The following is a 20150-nucleotide window of genomic DNA, read 5'->3' on the forward strand; positions in this document are numbered from 1 at the left end:
CTTCTTCTTCTCCTTCTCCTTCTTCTCCTTCTCCCTCTTCTTCTTCTCTTCTTCTTCTTTTGTTATTCTCTACTTGTAAGTATGAGAAGTCTATATTAATTTTCTATTACTGCTTAAATAAATTTACACCCATACCAGTGGCTTAAAACTGCAGGTCATTTGGCTACTTCAAGGTTTGTATAAGCCTGGAAATCAAGAATGCCTTAGCCAAATGGTGCAGTCTTAGGGTTTCTCCTGGGAAACTTGTCAGGCTGCCAGCTTGGGTGTACTCATCTGAGTGGGTAACGGTGGGTAGATTGCCTTTTGAGATGGCCAATGTCCTGGGTGAATGATTCAAGAGAGATTAACACAGGGCTAGGAATGGTGGCTCATGCCTATAATCACAGCTACTCAGAAGGGGGGGGGACCAGGAGGACTGCAGCTCAAGGTTATCCCAGGCCCGCCCCCTCAAAAAAAATCAATGAGATCCTCATCTCAAGCAACAAGTTGGGTATATGGGGGGTCTGTATTACTCCCAGTTACAGGGAGGTAAAGGTAGGAGGATTGAGGCCCACAGTCAGCTTTGGAGAAAAAATAAATTGTAAGACTCCAACAATAAATAAATAATAATGAAGCAAAAGTAATCACTGGGGCATAACTCAAGTGACAGAGAACCTGTTTAGTGAGCATGAGGCCCTGAGTTCAAACTCCAGTACCCCCAAAACAGATAACTCAAGGTCTTTCCCCTGATCTGTCTTCAAAAAGGAATGCCTCCATTTCCCCACTGGGGTCATAGGTTACATTATTTGGTTGGGAACTGTGCACAGCAGTAACGTTGTTGTTTTATGGGAACAATTTGTTACACAGCCATAGCTACCTAATACAAGAAGTTTTTTATCCTCATTTCTTTGGTGATGGGTCAGACCATCCACTTCTTTTTAATGTCTGGAATGTTTTGATAAGATGCTCTCTTGGCTATTTGTGGGAGATTTAAAAAGTTGTCATCTCCCTGCAAATCTCAGTTCCCTCCATGTCCTTCCTTTCTTTTTTTATTTTTTAATGTTTTTTTATTGTGAAAATACTGTACAGAGACGTTACAATTACATGGGCAAGATAATGAGTACATTTCTTATCAAGCATTGTAGCCTCCTCCTTTGTTTCCCCTTCCCATCCCTTCCCATCCTCCCCCAGCCCCCCCTACCCAATCCTCATTCCCCCCCCCACCAAAGTTGTAAAGTTCATTTTCAACATAATGACTTGAACATCTCATTGTTGCAATGGGTCCACCTGTATCCCTATTTAAGCGATTTGTTTTTTCCCTTTCCCTCCACAAATTATACCATCCTCAAATACAGTGAAAGCAGGGGTTATACTGTGGGGAAGGAACATACAAAGCAACAAAGAAATCATCTTATAAATGTGTTAGAAACAATCACCTGAAAGAAAAAAACATTTGAATACATATCTTAGGGTTCATTTCCCTAACATCAACTTATCTGACCTTTTCTGCTTGACTCAGACATATACTAGTTATTGCAAATAAGGGAAACCATGGGACCTATGTTTCTTTGGGCCTAGCTTACTTCACTTAATATAATTTTTTCCAAGTCTTTGCATTTCCTAACAAATGGGGCAATGTCATTCTTTCTGATGGAGGCATAGAATTCCATTGTATATATATACCACATGTTCTTGATCCATTCATCTACTGAGGGGCATCTGGGTTGGTTCCATATCTTAGCTATGGTAAATAATGTTGCAATAAACATAGTTGTTGTCCTTCCCTTCTCCTTTCCTCCCTTCCTCTTCTCATTCCTCCTCCTTTCCTGTAACTCAGACTTTTTATTCTCTCGACACAGTATTTGAGAGAGCAACATCTGAGGTTCAAGCATGCTCTCATTCCATGTACAGCCCTGAAACACTCTAGGTAGCTCTAAGCTACCCACATGGCCAGTCTGTTCTGCAGCTTGAGGTGAAGATGGCTCAGATTCTCCAGGTTTGCCATGGAAGCATTTCCGATGAAGAGGGAACAGGGCTATGAACCTCAAGGTCAAGGTCAAGGGTCAGCAGAAGAACCATCTTCTAAATTTTATATAGTTCATTAAAAAATTGCATAGGACTCCAACCTTCCATTCCATTAATTTCATCAGAGCGGAGTTCTCCCTTGCAACGCCCCAGGCCCTGGTAGCTTACTGGAGGAGGGGGATGTGGCCACTGGCATCCAGACATGGGGGTGCCGCGTCAGCCTGTGCACTGGATGCACCGAATCTGGGAACGTCTGGAGAAATCAGAGAGAGGAAGGGGTGAGGGGTGACAGGGGATGAAAAGCCTTTGCAGTGGGAGGGGGAGAGCATTGAGAGACCCTGGCTAGAACTGGGGTGTAGAATAGAAAAGCTAGCTGCAACTGAGAGCCCCGAGTCTATCCTTTGGGATGCCTAGCAGGGCTGACCGGTGGCTATTTTCTGCTCAGATAATAGGCTCCAGGCGTGAAGTGAGGCCAGCAAGGGGAGGGCACTCACCTAGCTCTGCAGTTACCTCCTCCAGCCAAAGCCCATGTTTACTGGGACAAGGACATTCCAAGGAGGCTCGTGCCTCATGCCCGGGCAGGGCTTCTGCCTCCGGCATCTTGCCATACTCCATCTCTCACAGGTGCCTTCATTCTAATGTATTCCTTTCCAGACTGGGGGGGGCGCTTTGGGGTGCAGGCAGAAGCTGTGTGTGAGGTCTATGGACCAGTGGCCCTTTGGCATCTGGGGAGCTGAGAGGGGGCTATGCATGCACCTTCTATCTGGTGGCATGGCAGTGCAGAGGGCCGTGACCTGTACATCTGGTCTCCGATGCTGGCTTTCATGGAGATAAGAGCCCCCAGCGGGCAGCTTCCTCGTGGTAATGGGGGATGGAGCACTGGTACCAGAATTGTGGATGTGGCGTCAGCCACGTGGTTCACACGCCTGGACCCACGTCAAGGCAGCCTTTCACCCCATACTCCGGCCGTGGAGCCCTTCACGTGCACAGTGCCGGAGCTGTGGCCAGCTTCTGCTCCTGGACAGAAGGACGAGGGCCAAGGGCTCAGCACCGTAGGGGGGTGTGAGGGTGCACAGCGCATGCTCATTCACAACAGCTGCCATCTGCGGTAGTGGTGCCTTTACTTTGTTCTGAGCAGCCCAAGCAAATGGCACAGTACACACGAGCGAATGAACAAATGTAGCCTGGAAGCCTAGGGACCGTAGGCAAGTGCCAGCAGTGTTAAGAGTTCTGTGGCGGGGCTGGGAAGGTGGCTTAGTGGTAGAGTGCTTGCCTAGCATGCATGAAGTCCTAGGTTCGATTCCTCAGTGCCACATAAACAGAAATAGAAGTGATGCTGTGGCTCAAGTGGTAGAGCACTAGCCTTGTGCAAAAGAAGCTCAGGGACAGTGCCCAGGACCTGAGTTCAAGCCCCAGGTCTGGCAAAAAAAAAAGAGTTTGTGGGGAGACAGCGGATGGTCCCTTAATTACCATGGTCAGGAGGCAATGGGTACAATAGAAACTATGCTTTGATTCGAATTCAGATCTTCTCCTGGTGTACCTCCAGATGTTTCCTCCAGGCTGGGCAGGCTGGCTCCTTCACATGGGCTCATCCAGCTGTCACCCATTATGAGTTGAAGAGTATCTGTATGAAGTACAGTTCCCCCATCATGGTAGCAAAGCCAGCCAGGGCAAGCTTACAGACTAAGAGGAAGTTCATCTGAGGTTCAACGATGTTATGTGTTGGTACTTGATTCCTTTATTTTTTTATGGTCAAGTAACGTTCCATTGAATGGGTACTTTATTCCTTTTTTATGGCTGGGTAATGTTCCATTGAATGGATGTACTGTATCATGTTTTACTTAGCCATTCATCAGCGCAGGGCGGTTGGTCTGTTTCCATCTTTAGCTATTGCAGGTGAAGCTGCTTGTGTTGATCCAGACACCTGTTCCCATTCTTTTCCTGCTATACCTTGACAGATCATATGGAAACTCCATCTTTCACTTTAGAACTCTAAACTATTCTCCTGGCAGCAAGCTCACAAGGGTTCTGATTCCTCCACAATGTTGCCTCCACTTTTGAATTACAGGATGAGTTTTAATATAACAATGAGGGGGAAACACATCTGAATTATTTAGGCTTCATTTATTTAATGAGCCTGTATTAAGGCAGGAACTGGAAACTTATGGGCACTTTACTGCAAAATGCATCACAGCCTTGGAGATCCACGAAAGGCAAAGGTTGATTCACATGTGGAGATCAATCTGATCGTTAGTTCGCATCTATGGGCCATAGAAATACAAGATCATAAAATCCATGGAGTTTTGTGTGATGAACCTGTCTCACGATATGATTCATCAGGTATATTTTTCTATTAAAAAAGTACAATCGCCCATTGCCGATGACATCTGGTCTCGTCTGCATAAAATGAGCACTGAGGGTGGTATTATTATTTCACGTTTCATACTTCATCTAACCCATAAAGGCAGAGGTATAGGATGGCAAGCTGAGATTCCTCTTCTGAAAACATTAGGACATTTTATGTGTTACGTCTCTGTTTTTCTTATTCCCCCTTCCCTGCCCCCCCCCCACAACATTGTGGCTTGTCATGTTTTCTTTCCGCCAACCCATAAAGGTGCCATCTTTATATGACACCAAAGTAAGGACTCATTTATATTTAGTGAAATGCAAACAAACACTTCATATCAACAAGCCTGCTCCAGAAAATATACATCTTCTCAAATTTGTAGGCCAAAAGAACATGAGATAAATTGGACATCATTTTATGTTCTCACAACAACTGGTAGAATAAACTAGGTTTTATGACTCCATTTCCTGATTCCTGGTAGGGAAGAAGGCATAGATAAGGCTCTTCATCCTACAATGCTTCAGACAGGTTAATTGCTGCATTATTTAGTTTATACACACAGACACAGACACAGACACACAGACACAAACACACAGACACAGACACACAGACACAGACACACAGACACACAGACACAGACACACAGACACAGACACAGACACACAGACACAGACACACAGACACAGACACACACAGACACACAGACATAGACACACACACACACACACACACAGACACACACACACAGACACACACACACAGAGACACACACACAGACACACACACAGACACACACAGACACAGACAGACACAGACACAGACACAGACACAGACACACACACACACACACACACACACACACATTAGCCAAATAGAAAAGACTTGATTCTAAGGTGAGCAGAAAAGACTTGATTCTAAGGTAAGCAGGGAGGGGGCTGGGAACAAAGCAGGTGGGTGTTGACTTCTTCATCCCAGCATTTTTATAGTCTTTTTCTTTCTTTTGGACACATATGCTGTGCTATTCTGCAGGCTGACATCGTGGTGATAGCCTGAAAGCCACTGTCACTGTCACATTACAGTTGGTAGGTGACAAGCTTCCCCCAGGCTGGGAATGCAAAATCAACACATTATTATTATTGTTGTTATCATCATCATCATCATTATTTTGTGTTGGTACTGGGGCTTGACCTCAGGGCTTTGCCTTCTCAGTTGGCTTTTTTGCTCGAGGCTGATGCTTTATCACTTGAGCCACAGCTCCACTTCAGCTTTTTTTGCTGGTTAATTGGAGATAAGAGTCTCATAGACTTTTCTGTCTGGGATGGTTTCAAACCACAATCCTCAGATCTCAGCCTCCTGAGTAGTTAGCATTACAAGCGTGAGCCACCAGTGCCCAGTTTGAACGCGTAATTGTACTATACTGCAGTTTTGTTGGCCAGGATTTGGAAGGTGGGGGTGGGAGGGTGGTAGAGAGGGGCAGCTGGGTTCTGCTGCACAGTGCCAGGGTTGTGTCTGGAATGCTCTGGAAAATGGGGGTGGTTAATTTCATATGTCTAAGAGTCTCAGTCATGGTAGATGACTGGATTTCTTGGTTCTTCTTTGTATTGTGTCTTCCAGGATTGGAATATTCCAGATTGATTCTTTCCCTCATATATGTGGATTCTTTCTCTTATATACATGGCACATGGCAAGAATGGCTGGAATAGCTACAGCTGGCCAGATGCCTGTCCATCTCTCTGTCTATGAATGTGGGTTTCCTTGGAGTATGGTGGTTTTGGATTAGCCTTTTTTATTTTAATACCAGCTTGTTCTCAGAACCTTTGTGTTTGCTTGGTTTCACTTGTCATGTTCCACCACTTGAGCCACACCTCCAGCCCAGATTTTTTTGCTGGTTGTTTTGGAGATGAAGTCTCAGAGACTTTCCTGCTTGGGATGGCCTTGAACTGTGAGCCTGTGGATCTCAACCTCCTGAGCAGCTAAGATAACAGGTGTGAGCCACTGTCATCCTGCTATATTTTGGTATCTTCTGTCTGCTAGCTTCACCATGAACCACAGGTAGAAGCTCCTCTTATGGCTTGGGCTTAAGAATCTCAAAGTGTCATTTCTGTCACCAAAGTCAGCCTGACTGAGAAAGGGTGAAATCTAGATGTCATTTCTCAATTGGAGGTGTTATTTTAAAAAATTAAAAAAATTAAGATCACCTTTAACCTGTCCCAGAGAGAGGCAGGCATTTAAGAAACAATCACACAAGGAACAACTAAAATCAAGGAAAAGCATAGGCATCTTTGTGCTCAGGGACACAGGTGGTTACTTGCAAGCCGAAACCCAAACCGGATGTACTAAGGAAAGACCCCGCCCCCAACCACCACTAACTGAGTCTGTGGTGGCTGAACATGGATGGTGCTGATGTGGTTAAGAACCTCTTTGCCTGCCCTCTACTTACTCGCCCTGTTCCCCTGTTGGGTTTATTCTCAAATAATGACTAGGAAGGCTACCAGCTGCACAAGGCCACAGCTTTGCCAATCCCCCGTGAGACAGACTATCTCCTTTAATAACACCATGGTGTGGTCCTGGGGTTTGATCTGAGGCTGGCTTGATCATATGCTCTTTTTCCTGAGCCAATCACTGCTACAGATGCAGACAGCCGGGGATGGACCAGACCTGAAGGATGGACCACCCTTCTAAAATCTGCAGGTGTGGTGGTGGGGATTCTAGTAAAGGCCGAGAAAGGAGAAGTCCCCTCACACAAGCCTAACCAGGAGACCTGCCTGGAAGAGTCTGGATTCACAGCCACAGGAAGGCAGGGGCATTGCTTCCTGTTTGGGAAGTGCTGGCATGGAGGTAACTGAGAACTCACCATGCCTGGTCAGGAAGGTAATGACGGGGGCTCCAGAGATTTGAGGGCCTGGTCACTGGGGAGGCAGGCTTTCTTGGGCCAACACTAGGGACAGGCTTGAAAGTGGGGGGACATTGTCCAGAGGGGCAGGGGTCCCACCCAGAAGGGGAAGAGGGCCAAGAAGCTTCCTGCAGAGGAATAGTGGAGTCCAGGAGACTCCAGGCCAAGGGCACTGATGGTGTCTCGAGAGGTCTTTCTGCATCTGGAAGCATGGTTAGGGCCTGTGCTGTCCATGGCTCTCAGATATGAGGTGCAACTTTGTGCGTGTTTGTAGGGCAGGAGGTCTACAAGACAGACAGGCTGCGGATGGCTGAAATCATCTTGCCCGAGTGATTTGGATATGTAATTATTTGAGTTTGACGTTGGCAAGCACTTGAGCTAAGAGGTCTCCGCTCGCAGAGGAGAAAAGAAATAACCTAGGGCTCACTACACAAGAGGCCACGTTGGGCTCATTTAGGTAACAAGGACTTCGTAATTAACCTCCATTATAAACATGACAATTAGTTGATATCAGCACGTTGTAGGGCTTGCCGTGCAAAGTCTGGGCTAATTATCATAATTGCCCACATTTTTCATGCACTTACTTTGTGATAGGTATGGTGGGTGTCACCTGCGTGAAGCACACGAGGTAACTCTGTGAGGGAAACATTCTTATCACTGTTTATCCCTGTCCACAGCTGGGGAAGCTGAGCCTTGGGGACCCCACCCAATGCTATATAGCTGGTGGGTGGGACAGAGAGATTGGAGACTCAGGGCAGGCTGTCTAGGGTACATGCTCTCTCAAATCTTAGGGGACTGGGAGATCTTTCTCTTCCTCTCCTCTCCTGTCCTTCTGCCCCCTCCCTCTCCCTCCTCCTCTCCTCTCCTCTCTCACCACTCCCCTGCTCTCCCTCTCCTCCTCCCCTCTCCTCCTCCACCCTCTCTCTCCTATCTATTAAGGTGTAGAGGGTTGACACCTGTGCCTCCTCAGTGGCTGGGCTCAGAGGAAGTGAGGATGGAGAAGTAGGTGGGTGGGTATCTAATCAGGGAGTGGGTGGGATTATAGAGGGTTGTGTGCTTGGCACCTATCTGGGTGTGAGTCCCACCTCTGTCACTGTCTGATTATAAGAGCACAGCAAGTCCCTTCATCTATAGAAGCAAGGATGGTGTATAGTTCAATAGACTCTTTGGGGCTGGGTAAATAAAACACATGGCACAGTGCTCACCATATAGTGAGTTCTCCAGGAATATTTGCTAGTCTATTAATAATAGTAATAATATTACAATAATATAAATATAACAATAATAATAATAAAGTGCTAGTTTGTTATCAATGAAGGAGCTCTGAGGGGGAAGGAGGGAGATTCAAGAAATGTGGTACTTGATACTGGGCATCAAGGGAAGGCTTCAAACCCTGGGCATACATGCGTTATTTATTTGCTAGAAGACAAAAATGGCTTGTGGCCCCTGCCCTTCTTTTTCCGCAAGCCACTCGGCTGACTTGCGATACGCATTCAGGGTCAACAGGTAAGGTCATGAGAGCAGGCATTGGACAGTCCTGGCCTTGGATCTCACCTGTTGTATAAACAAATGAGCTCTGGATTTCTCCTCTACCACTGATCTGCAGCACTAACAGCAGCTGACATTGACCGAGGACTTCTCAATGTGCTGGGCACCATGGTGAGCAAGGGAATCCAGACCATGTGGTCTGGAGACTCTTAAGGTCAGCCAGCCTTCACTAGTCTATGCTGCACTCACATGTGAAGGTTTTATAATAAACAGAAAAGGCTTATTTCTCACCTCTGGATCTCCCTCCTGCTGGAGTCTGAGCTTTGCCGGTGGTAAAGAGAAAAGAAGGGCCAGAGTAACACATGGTGGTTCTTACCGATTCTGCTGGGCCATATCTGCACTCCTGTTGGCTCACGTTCCCGTGGCCCGAGCAAGCCACTTATCACAGTGTGAAATCAGCAAAGGCAGGCATTATGTTTCTACCACAAGGAGGGTTGTTTAGAAAGGGCTTTTTAAGGATAGGTTTGGAGAAGGGTGGTTTTTTTGAACCAGTAATTAAACCTGTTACAGATGGATTTTGAACCAAGCAATCAGATTACAGTGTGGCAGGTTCTCTGATGCAATCCTCAGCTCTTTTGGTTTATCTTCCAAGTTCAGAACCAAGAGAGAGTTGCAGCAGGCATTGATGGCCGAGGTTCAGGCAGAGTTGGAATTGGTGCATTAGAAGGACACTGCTGACCGTCGTTCTGTCCCTGAGAACCAACACAATTGCTTCATCAGAGCAGGGTCTGCATGTTCTCTAGGAGTCAGGCCATCCTTGGAATTCCCGGGCAGGGTGGCAGTCCCTGAACCAGGGACTGCAGTGCATGCTGGGAGGTAGGGCAGGAACACAGGGCACTGGACAGACCTGAGACATGAATTACACAGATACTGGTCCTAGGCCGTGGGAATGCCTGGCTAGAATTTCTCTTTCCACTTATGGTCTCAACCATCCTAGATGCAAAGTCAACCTATAGAAGTTCTATGGGAAGTTCAGTCACAACTCCAGAAGTCATTTGTGGCCCCCAGCTTCTCACTGTTCTGCAATACAATTCAGTGAACATCTGTCTGCTGAGGGTAACCTCAGTCGCTTCTGGTTCAAACAGTGTTTTCTGGGGAAATAATTGATTGGCATTGCTTTCATTACTCTGTCTCTTCCTCTCCTCCTTCTGGGTTTTCAGGCAGCCTCTGGATTGTGCCCTGGGCTGTGTTCAGATCCGTGAACCTCCTTCTGGTCATTTCTGGATATCTTCAACCTCAGTGGCACAGGGGACCCAGCAGGTGGGTCACGAGGTTGCCAGGGCAGCAGTGCTCTCTCTGCTCTCTCTGGTCCCTTCTGCCTTAAGCGTGTCATGTGGCTGTCATTCCTGTACCAATAGCGGCTGCTCTCATGTTGATGTGTGTGCTGAAAGCTGTCTCCACTTCACTGCCCAGGGACAGGATAACACCTGGGTGCTTGGACCTTCGGATGGTTCTAGCCACCTCTGGTGGAGGAAAGGAAGCTGAGTAGCAGTATTCAGGTGCCAGGTTTTCTAGTTCATCTTTTTTTGGCTTAGTACCCCTCCCCATCCTCCCCTACCCTGCTCAGCCCAGGAAAGAATGTCAGAGTCTTCTTATGTGGTAGGAAACTGCTCTGATGTCATTTCCTACAGGAACTACTCTGATGTCACTTCCTGTATCTCCCTCCCTCCCTTTCCCCAAAGCTATAGCCTAATTTCCCACAATTCAAGACCATCTTGTCTTTAGTTATTTACTAATTACTCTTAGACCTTACACAAAAATTTATAACAGAGATCTCATATCTGAAATACTCTTACCTGAAAATAAGCATACCACATGATATACACTATTTGACTCTTCTAAAGTTTCTTTCATTTGGCTTCCTTCATTCTTGGGCCTATCATTCCTTGTCATATATTTTTTTCATGTACATTATAAACCCCACAATATGTTATTATTTTTTGCTTTAAGCTATCCATACTATTTTTTAAATGAATCTAGGATGAGACCAAAACATATGTCTTAGTGTCATATATTTCCTTTTGCAAATACTCCTTTATCTCATGCCCTCTTGCCTGAGGAAATTCCTTGAACATTTCTTCCAGTTCATGTTGGTTAGAAATGAGCTCTCTCCTTCATTCATTTTCATTTTTTATACAGATATAATTATTAGGTAAGGACTTATAAGTTGGTAAGTTTTTTCTTTCAGAACTTAAAAAAATCTGCCTCCACCTAATGGTTGTGGCTCATATCTGTAATCCTAGCTACTCAGGAGGCTGAGATCTGAGGATCCCAGCTTGAAGCCAATCCAGGGAGGAAAGACTATAAGACTCTTATCTCCAATTAACTATTAGGAAACTGAAAGTGGTGCTTGGGCTAGCTTTGAGCACAAAGAGGCTCAGTGACAGAGCCTAGGCCCTGAGTTCAAGTCCAAGGACTGACAAATAAATAATAATAATAATAATTCTCCCTTGAATGATATGCATAGATTCTGATGAGGCGTTAAGATCATTGTTTCTCTGCTATACACTTTGTTTCTCTGGTTAATTTTAATATTCTATCTCTGTACCCCCATCTGTTGCTGTCTCTTTCCTGTGTTTCTGTCTCTCTTCCTTCCTTCATGTGTGTGTGTGTGTGTGTGTGTGTGTGTGTGTGTGTGTGTTACTTTGATGGCTATACACCTTAGTGTAGTTTCTTTGTGTTTGTACTGCTTTAGGATTTATTGAGATTCTTGAATTTGCAGATATAGAGTTTTATCAAACTGGAAAAAAAGAATTCTTATGGTTTTTTTCAGATATGATTTCTGTTCCTCCTACACTTATCCTGGGACTCCACTACCTGGATGGTAGACATTGTACAGCTGAGCCTTGTCAGGAAGATTCAGTGACTTGGCTGTCATTACCTTCTCCTCCTCAGTGCCGAAGGCTAGAATTTCTCTCCTTGCCCAATACATGGAAGTAACAGCATGAAACCCCTGCTGCTGTCTTTTGTGCAATGGCAAAAAAAATACAGCTGTGTCTACAATATTGTCCAGTTTTCTAGTTCTTTCCAGGAGACAGAACCTGGGTCCTCTTACTGCCTGTGCCAGGAGGCCCAAATCTTCAAGTCTCTGATATACACCCCTTTGCCAATTTCCTTCCACTTAAAACTGTGGTCAATGTGATAGCTTTACTGAGAATGTTAAGACTTACTTTTGGTGTAAAGGTATAGATTACATGACAGTTACAGAGATTCTAAAAGGAAGGTAAATTTTATTCAAGGAAGTCAAAAGGAATTAATTTGACCCTATTTACTGAGCACCTTCTATCTAACAGTTTATCTAGTTGTTGGACATTTAATAGTAAACCAAAAGATCCAAGCAAAAAGAAAACAGAATGCCCCAGGCCCTTACCAATTGCATGGAATAGAAATAGAGATAAGAAATTAGTCTTAAGCCTTGTAAGAAAAATGTAGATAATAATTTAAAAAGCCAAGGAAAATCCTAATCTTAATTAAAACTTGTCAAATGGAAAGTGTTGTGGGAATTGTTGAAAAATAATGATCTTCCCTGAACACTCACGGCAGTGATTAGAAAATCTGGCCACAGGTAAAATAGTACATTTGTACTATCATAAATGGAAATCCAGGCTCTCACTGTCCCCTAGTGTCATGTTAATCTCTGTAGTTTAAAAATTGCTATCGTAGGGCCAGGTGCCAGTGGCTCACATCTGCAATCCTAGCTGTTCAGGAGGCTTAGGTCTGAGGATCACGGTTTGAGGCCAGCTAAGACAGGAAAGTCCATGGAATGCTTATCTCCAGTGAACTAGCAAAAAACTGAAAGTGGTGCTATGGCTCAAGTGATAGAGCATTATTAGTCTTGAGCAAAGACACTCAGGGACAGCACCTAGGTCCCAAGTTCAAGCCTAGGACTGGCACACATGCACACATACATACACAAATTGCTACCACACAGTCAGTACCCTATGTGCTGTCTTGATCCTCTTCAGTTTCTCCAGTACCGTAGGGTACTCCATAAAGTCGTGGGGACTCCGGCTTCTCCCATGAGTGTGTCCCCAAGAACTCCACAGAGTCTTGGCATTTGGAGAGTGGACTAGCACCCTGGACTGGCTGTTCAGCCATTTGTTGAAAGAATCTCTGGGTGCACCTGATTCATGATACCTGCCTGGTTTCTTCTGGAAAAGAGCCCAGCCACTCCCTGTCTGGAAGTTACCAGTTGTGATTTTGCATTTTCTCCCTTTGTTTTCCACAGCTGTACAGACCTTGCATACCTTAAATGACCAGATTTCCCACTTTATCGTCACCAAATCAAAGGCTCTGGATGAGGATCAAGACCCCTTCCCCCCAGTGGAGAAGGAGACCCTGAAGAGCTCCATGATCCTCATGAGACACCTCTTGATGGATACCCAGGTACGGAGACCAGCAGGGTGATTGGCCATAATTGGGCATGTGCTGGGATTTTGTCTAAGCCATCTAAGAATGGTCTGTTGCCAAACCTAAACAAAAGTTGTGTTGTTTTGATGTAGTGAATCCTGGATTTCTGATTTGTCTGACATAAGGGTTTGATGTTAAAAATGGCTTGCTTTTTAGCCAAGCACAGGTGGTTCATGCCTATAGTCTAGCTACTTAGGAGGATGAGATGTGAGGTTTGCTGTTCAAATCCAATCCAGGCAGAAAAAGCCAGAAGTAGGGCTATGGCTCAAGTGGTAGAATGCTAGCTTTGAGCAAAAAAAAAAAAAAAGTTCAGTTCAAGTTCACCCCAAGTTCAAGTGCCAGTACTGGTACAAAAAAAAAAAAAGACTTGTTTTTACATCAAAGGAATAGGACTTAAAAATAATGTCTCTGAGACTATAAGAGATCTATTCATCTTGAGAAAGTACAATATCCATTTACATGCAGACTGAGAAGGCAAAGCAGGCATCAGAGTAGAGCAAATACTCACCCCCAAACTGCTTCCGTGAGTAATTTAGTGCTGGTGAATATTTTGGTGCCTCATTAGAGTCTGCAAGTCTGCACTGCTTGTTCAAATACTAGCCATGAATTTGTTCTAGAGAAGATATCTAGCTTATTGAATGCTATTGTCCTGATGTTATTTTTCAAGTTTTCTCCTGGTATGCTATTTTATTGAAATGTTAAAAAAAATAATGGAGCTGCTCCTTCTGGCTTTGTTGGTGAATCTCTCCAGATATGTTGATGGTAAACACCAGGTAGTTTCAAGGAATTGATACTTTCTCCTGAGTTTGGGAGCCAAATGGTGCTGGATTTTTATTGTCTTTAGGATCCAGAAATGTTTTAGGAATTGTTATTTGGGTTTGGCGACTGATGTGTGAGTTTGCCCTGGAGCTTTCTTCCCGAGTTTGTTTTCTGTTGAACAACAGTGGTTAAAATGGTTGACGGATTCCCAGATTCCCACATCCTCCTCCTCCGCATCAGAGACTTTGAACTACAGTCAGTTTGCTCTTGTTTCTACCGCAGTGATGTTTTATTTTCTAAACTAACCCTGAAACCCGGATCTTGTACCAGTAAGACGGTAGCGGGCTCCACAGCTCACCTGTCAACATTTGACGCTACCCCAGGGATCTGTGAGCCCCCGTGTTGAGCTGGCCCCAATTATGCACAGTCTTTCATTTCTATGCTGCTTTCTCTCTTCTCGTCTTCATTAGGAACAATCCTTCAGATTCTCCTTTCTCCTACAAGCTGGTGTGAGGAGAAAAGATGAATTCTGAAACTCTAACAGCCATGTTTAAAACTCAATGAAAAAAGAAAGGGAAATGGAGAGCAATTTACTGAATAAAGAGAGCAAATTGTTCTTGAAAGGCTTAGCTTTCCTCAGTGCCTGGATCCGGTTCTTAGCTGACACCCCAGCCCTGGGAACTGTAAACGAATCCCCAAAGATGCTGTGTGCATTCTAGCGGGCACCATCTCCTACTCCAGCAGCTGAGCTCACTAAGCCCTGGAAGTGGACTTGAAAAGTGTTGAACATAGATGGGCACTGGTAGCTCATGCCTGTAATCCAGGCTACTCCTGAGGCTGAGATCTGAGGATGGCAGCTTGAAGCCAGCCCAGGCAGGAAAGAAAGTTCATGAGACTCTTCTTTCTAACGATCCACCAAAAAGCAGGAAGTAGAGCTGTGGCTCAAATGGTAGAATGCTAGTTTTGAACACACAAGCTCAGGGACAATGTTTTGGCCCTGAATTCAAGCCAGTACTGGTGTGTGTGCGCACACACACACACTTGAACATCTAACAGATCCTGGATTATGGATATAGGAGCAATAGCGGTTGTAGTTTGCAGCAACTTATTAGAGATTTTTATAAAGAATGAACAGAGAGTAATTTGATACCTCTCAGCATAAAGAAAGGGCAAATACTTAGAGACAGAAATGTTCATTACTCTGATTTGATCATCACATATTATATGTGCATGCACCCTCCCACTGCACCCCAGAAAGATGGAAAATTACTACATGACGATTAAAAAGAAGACTTCCCATTGCCTTCAGAAAGAGTCTCTCCCTTTATATGCCTAGTTCGCCTAAAGCCTTGAATTCTTAATTGGTGTTTGTAACCATATTTCCTTTTTTATTTTTTTATTGAAGGGGATTGAAACATAAAATGTGGCTATCGTGCAGAAATATTTTATTACCTGGGCTTTTTTTTTCAATCTCCTGTTGACACCTATTAGTATGTTCTCATCTCAATATCCAGGTAAAATTGAGCAAGGGATCCTAGATATTCTGGAAAGTTCTTTGCTCTGCAATCCACATGGGTTGGGTCTCCTTGTGCAGGAAGTCAGCTGGGAACACAGGATGGTGCCTAGAAGCAATGTGATCTCTTGGGCCTCATTGAGATTCCTTTGTCTTTTAGATCAATGAAGGATGGAGTGGGTTGGACTCAGTTTAGCCTAAAAACACTTCCCTCTGTCAGTTCTGGTTCTTCCCAGCATGGTAACTTTTCCAGACATCATTTGTGGTTGTGATTGATCCTAGGTCTTTGCTGAAATCAAATAGAATTGAATTCCCTTGGCACAAAGAATGTTCCAAATGTGCTCCAATTAGCCCTGCTGAGTTGGTGAAATGATAAGGAACTTCACCATCAGGGCATGGCCAAGGGGATAAGGGGTTTGCCTTTGGAAGGAAACATCTAGAAATTTGTTCTTTTCATGAAGCACTCATTCAGCTTGTATTTTCCCCATTTGATTGGCATCTGTTCATTGTGTAGAGGGATGACATTGTGGTATATCCATAGGTGCTTACAGTGTACCCCCAATGGAAACCATGCTCCCCTCCGCCTCTCCTTGGCCCCTCTCCTCTCCTTGGAATAATTTCACTGCGTTGTTTTGTCCAGTCCTCGTAAATATATAAAGTATTTAGACTCTGTACCTGCTATCATTCTCTCCTTTTGCCCTCTCTGCTCCTGCTTCCCCCAGCACCAAACAGAACCTGTTTCACATTCCTGTCCTTTTGCGTATTCCTATAGAGATACTTGATTTTTAATGAAAATCTTCTTCGGAAACATAGCTGTTTTCCACCTGCTTTTACACATTGCTTCCTCCTTCACTTCCAACGACAGTGAAGGCCACTTAGTCCCATATTCTAAGTTCAGCTGTGGGAAGTGGGCAGAATGTATGTGTGTGCACTCCCTCCCCAATTGGGGCTGCATTTTCTAGTAGCAGATGTCCATTGTGAGGTGTATGTATTGTAGGATGTAAAATCTTGAGTAGGAACTCCGACTCTTAACGTGGTTAGTATAAAAGTTCTCCAGGTTTCATACCTGAAACGCTCTTAATAGTATTCATGTATGATGAAATGCTCTGACCAGCTTACCAGGTGGATGAAGTCAGGTAAAAAGGATTCCGTGGAAGCCAGAGGCTGCCGGAGGGGTGAGTGTTTACAAGGCAGAATCCATTCAAGTCACATCCGTTGTCTTGGAAGCAATAAATCCGTGCCTGTGGGAATGTCAAAGACAAAGGCAGTGTTCCGCGGTGAAATTCCACCTCTGACAATCAGAGAACAGTGCACACAGAGCAGGCCCATCACCCAGGGATGATGAGAAGGGGGGTGGTACTGGGGGGGGGTGGCGGTGATTGACAGGCCTGACAATCCATCCTGGAGCATGCCACAGCTGGCTCATGGCCAGCTCAGAGGGCCTCTGTGATTCAGTCATCCCCTAAATGCTTCCTGCCTGGGAGTGTCTTGCAGAAGCAGGGTGTCTCTATCTGCAGTCCAGGGCCTCTTGAGTCTGCAGTACCTTCTCCCCCTCAACGAGATGAAGAATCCTCTTGAGATTGCATTGGAAACCTGATCTGGTGGCTTATGTTTCTGAGAGCTCTGTCTATACTCAAAAATGCTAACTCAGGCTCATCAGAGATTAGATTCATAACACCGAGTGTGGGGGCAGCGGAGCAATTCTTACTGGCATGAGGGTGACTCTGTATACAGAGAGGGGTTGATGGCAGCAAATTCAATCTCCAATTGGCAGTTTTCCTCCCCTCCCTCCCTCTCTTTCTCCCTCTCCCCAAGACCTCCTTTCATGATTTATTAAAGGGGAGCCAATGCTTGGGGAAATGAGCAGAGAGCATGTTGTGCTCCTCCCACTGACTGTGGGGTGAAGGCTGGTCAAGGAACGACCCAGGGCCCAGGATTACACAGGGCTGTGGCCAGTCCAGAGCTGTGAGCAGCTCACATTTGCATTGTCCTGGCACTTGAAGTGCCTGGGGACCTCATTTTAAGATCAGCTGAGTCTCCCGCAGACCTCCTTTCCTGTCAGCCCATCTCTAGGAATGAAGTCAACTTTTTTTTTTTTTTTTGCTGGTCCTAGGGCTTGAACTGGCTCTGTCCCTGAGTCTCTCTGTGCTCAAGACTAGTGCTCTACCACTTGAGCCATAGCTCCACTTCTAGCTTTCTCTGAGTAGTTTATTGGAGGCAAGAGTCTCACAGACTTTCCTGCCTGGGCTGGCTTTGAACCACGGTCCTCAGATCTCAGCCTCCAGAGTAGCTAGGATTACAGGCGTGAGCCACTGGCACCAGGCTTGAAGTCAACCTCTAAAAACAAAAGCAATTACCCCACATCCCCTCATGCCTCTAAGCAAGTCTGTGCTCAAGATCTGACCCAAACCCAAATATCTGGCAGGAAAGTGTGAAAGATGCTTTATCATTTGAATTATTCCTTCCCCTTCAGCCCTTTCCTTCCCCTTTGCCCTTCTACTTCCTTTTCTCCCTCACCCAGTCTAGCCTTTCTTCTTCTCTCACTATTTTCCTTTTCCTTGCCACTTCCTCTCTTCTCTCCAGTGCTTTCTTTGATTGGCCATGGAATGATATTCTACCTTTTTCTTCCCCTTCTCTATCTTCCTCTGTCTTCTGTTCTGTGATTTTGCCTTGGAAGCCTTTTTGCCAAAGCTCTGGTGGCTCTTGCCAAGCAGGAGGGAGGGGATGAGCAGGAGGTGAGCCTGGCGATCCGAGGCAGGCTGGGGGCCTGGCAGGAGCCAGGATGGAACACGATTTGGATGGCTGGCTTTTTCTTCTCTTGTCTGTAGAAGTAGGGCCTAAGGAGCTCTCCGGGTTGCTTACACGTTATGTACTCTGCCTGGTTTCCAGCATGCCCGGGCTGAGTTAACAGGAACAGATAAGCCTCCCTGTCCCTGCCCCGTCTCCTTCTAGACTGGCTTCAAGTGGGAAAGGGTGGTTGAGCCAAGGAACCTGAGCTCAGGTTCCTGAAAAATGGAAGGGAGCCTAGAGGTTGTGAGGAGGCCCCTGGGAATAGGGAAGTCCACACCTGCATCCCAGAGGTCAGCTTTGGTCTGATTCCGTTGCTAGCACTTTCCCACCTCTGGGGGCCATCCGAAGTCAGTGTGTGGTTCCAGGGGACCCGTGCTTCCGTAGGACCTGTGGTTGCGAGGAACAAGTGAATGGATGCTGTCCAGACATAGCTGGCATCAGATCACACCCCTGAATGTAACCATGTGGACGGCCCTCACGTTGAATGAATGAACTGAGAAACGAAAAAGGTCACAGACACTGGGGGTGTCTCCGTGGAGCACCCTGAGTGTGCATGTCCTCATGACCCTCTAGGATGTGAGAACGTCGACATAAAGGACTAGAATGTTTCAGCTTGTTGGTAGCAAGCAGTGAAGGAATTCCCATTGGAGATGAGCAAACAGGCAAAGCTTTCAACCCCCAACCCCCCAATCGCCCATCCCCTCAGATTTCCAACTTCCTCTGAAAGATCACTGGAGAAAGAAATCATTCAATGGTGCTGAGAAGCCGAGTCTCCCATACTAACGGCTGCCTTAATAAGCCGATCATTGCTTAATAAGTGTCTCAGCTCAGAGTCCTCGGCTCCTTCCACACTGCCTGTCACTCCGCATTTGAAAAAGCAATACCTATATTCCGTTTCTCAGAGGCCAAGCCAGGATGTCTGACACTTCCCATTTCTTCTGTCATTCTTGCAAGTCCATTTCTCATGCTGCCATAGCCATTTTTGATCTCTTAAAGCTATTAAAAAAATAAGCAAAATTTAATCTGCAGCCATGACCAGGCTTAGATACAAACTCCCCTGTTTGTATCCCTGAGGACTATATAATCCCATCCCCCTGCAGGAAGTTAGGACACGCGATTACTCCCGCTCCCCTCCCTTCCCCCTACTATCCCTTCCCTTCCCACCCCCCCCCCCCCCCCCCCCCCCCCCCCCCCCCCCGTCAAACTTGTGTCTACCTGCTTGCTTAGGAGAGAAAGGTTAACTTCCTCTGAGGCCTCGGTCACCTTTGTAAGAGCCACAAGGTAGAACTCAGCAGAGCATTATTCTCAACATTCACTGTGCAAAGATAGAAGTATAATAGGGACAAAAATATTCCTGTCTATTCCTGTATTCTATTATTATTTTGGGGGGGATCCGGTTGTTTGGCCTGAACTCTGGGCCTGGGCGCTGTCCCTCAGCTCTTCAGCTCAAGGTTAGTGCTCTGACACTTGAGCCACAGCACCACTTCCAGCTTTTTTCTTTTTGCTTATGTGGTGCTGAGGAATTGAACCAAGGGCCTGAGGCATGCAAGGCAAGCGCTCTACCACTGAGCCACCTTCCCAGCCCTGTGCTATTATTATTATTATTATTGGTGGTGGTGGTACTGAAGCTTGAACTCAGGTCTTGGTACTTGCTAGGCAAATACGCTGCCAAAGTGAATTATGACCCTCGTCCCAACCCTCAGCTCTTTTTCTTTAATTTGTTTTTTTTAATTTTAATTAATAAGCTTTTTATTGTGAAAATACCATACAGAGGGGTTACAATTACATGAGCAAGGTAATGAGTACATTTCTTTTTTTTAATTTAATTTAATTTTATTTGTGAACATACTGTACAGAGGGGTTACAATTGCATGGGCAGGATAATG

This window comes from Dipodomys ordii, unplaced genomic scaffold (genome assembly GCF_000151885.1).
Source record: "Dipodomys ordii isolate 6190 unplaced genomic scaffold, Dord_2.0 Scaffold61, whole genome shotgun sequence".
Lineage (NCBI taxonomy): Eukaryota > Metazoa > Chordata > Mammalia > Rodentia > Heteromyidae > Dipodomys > Dipodomys ordii.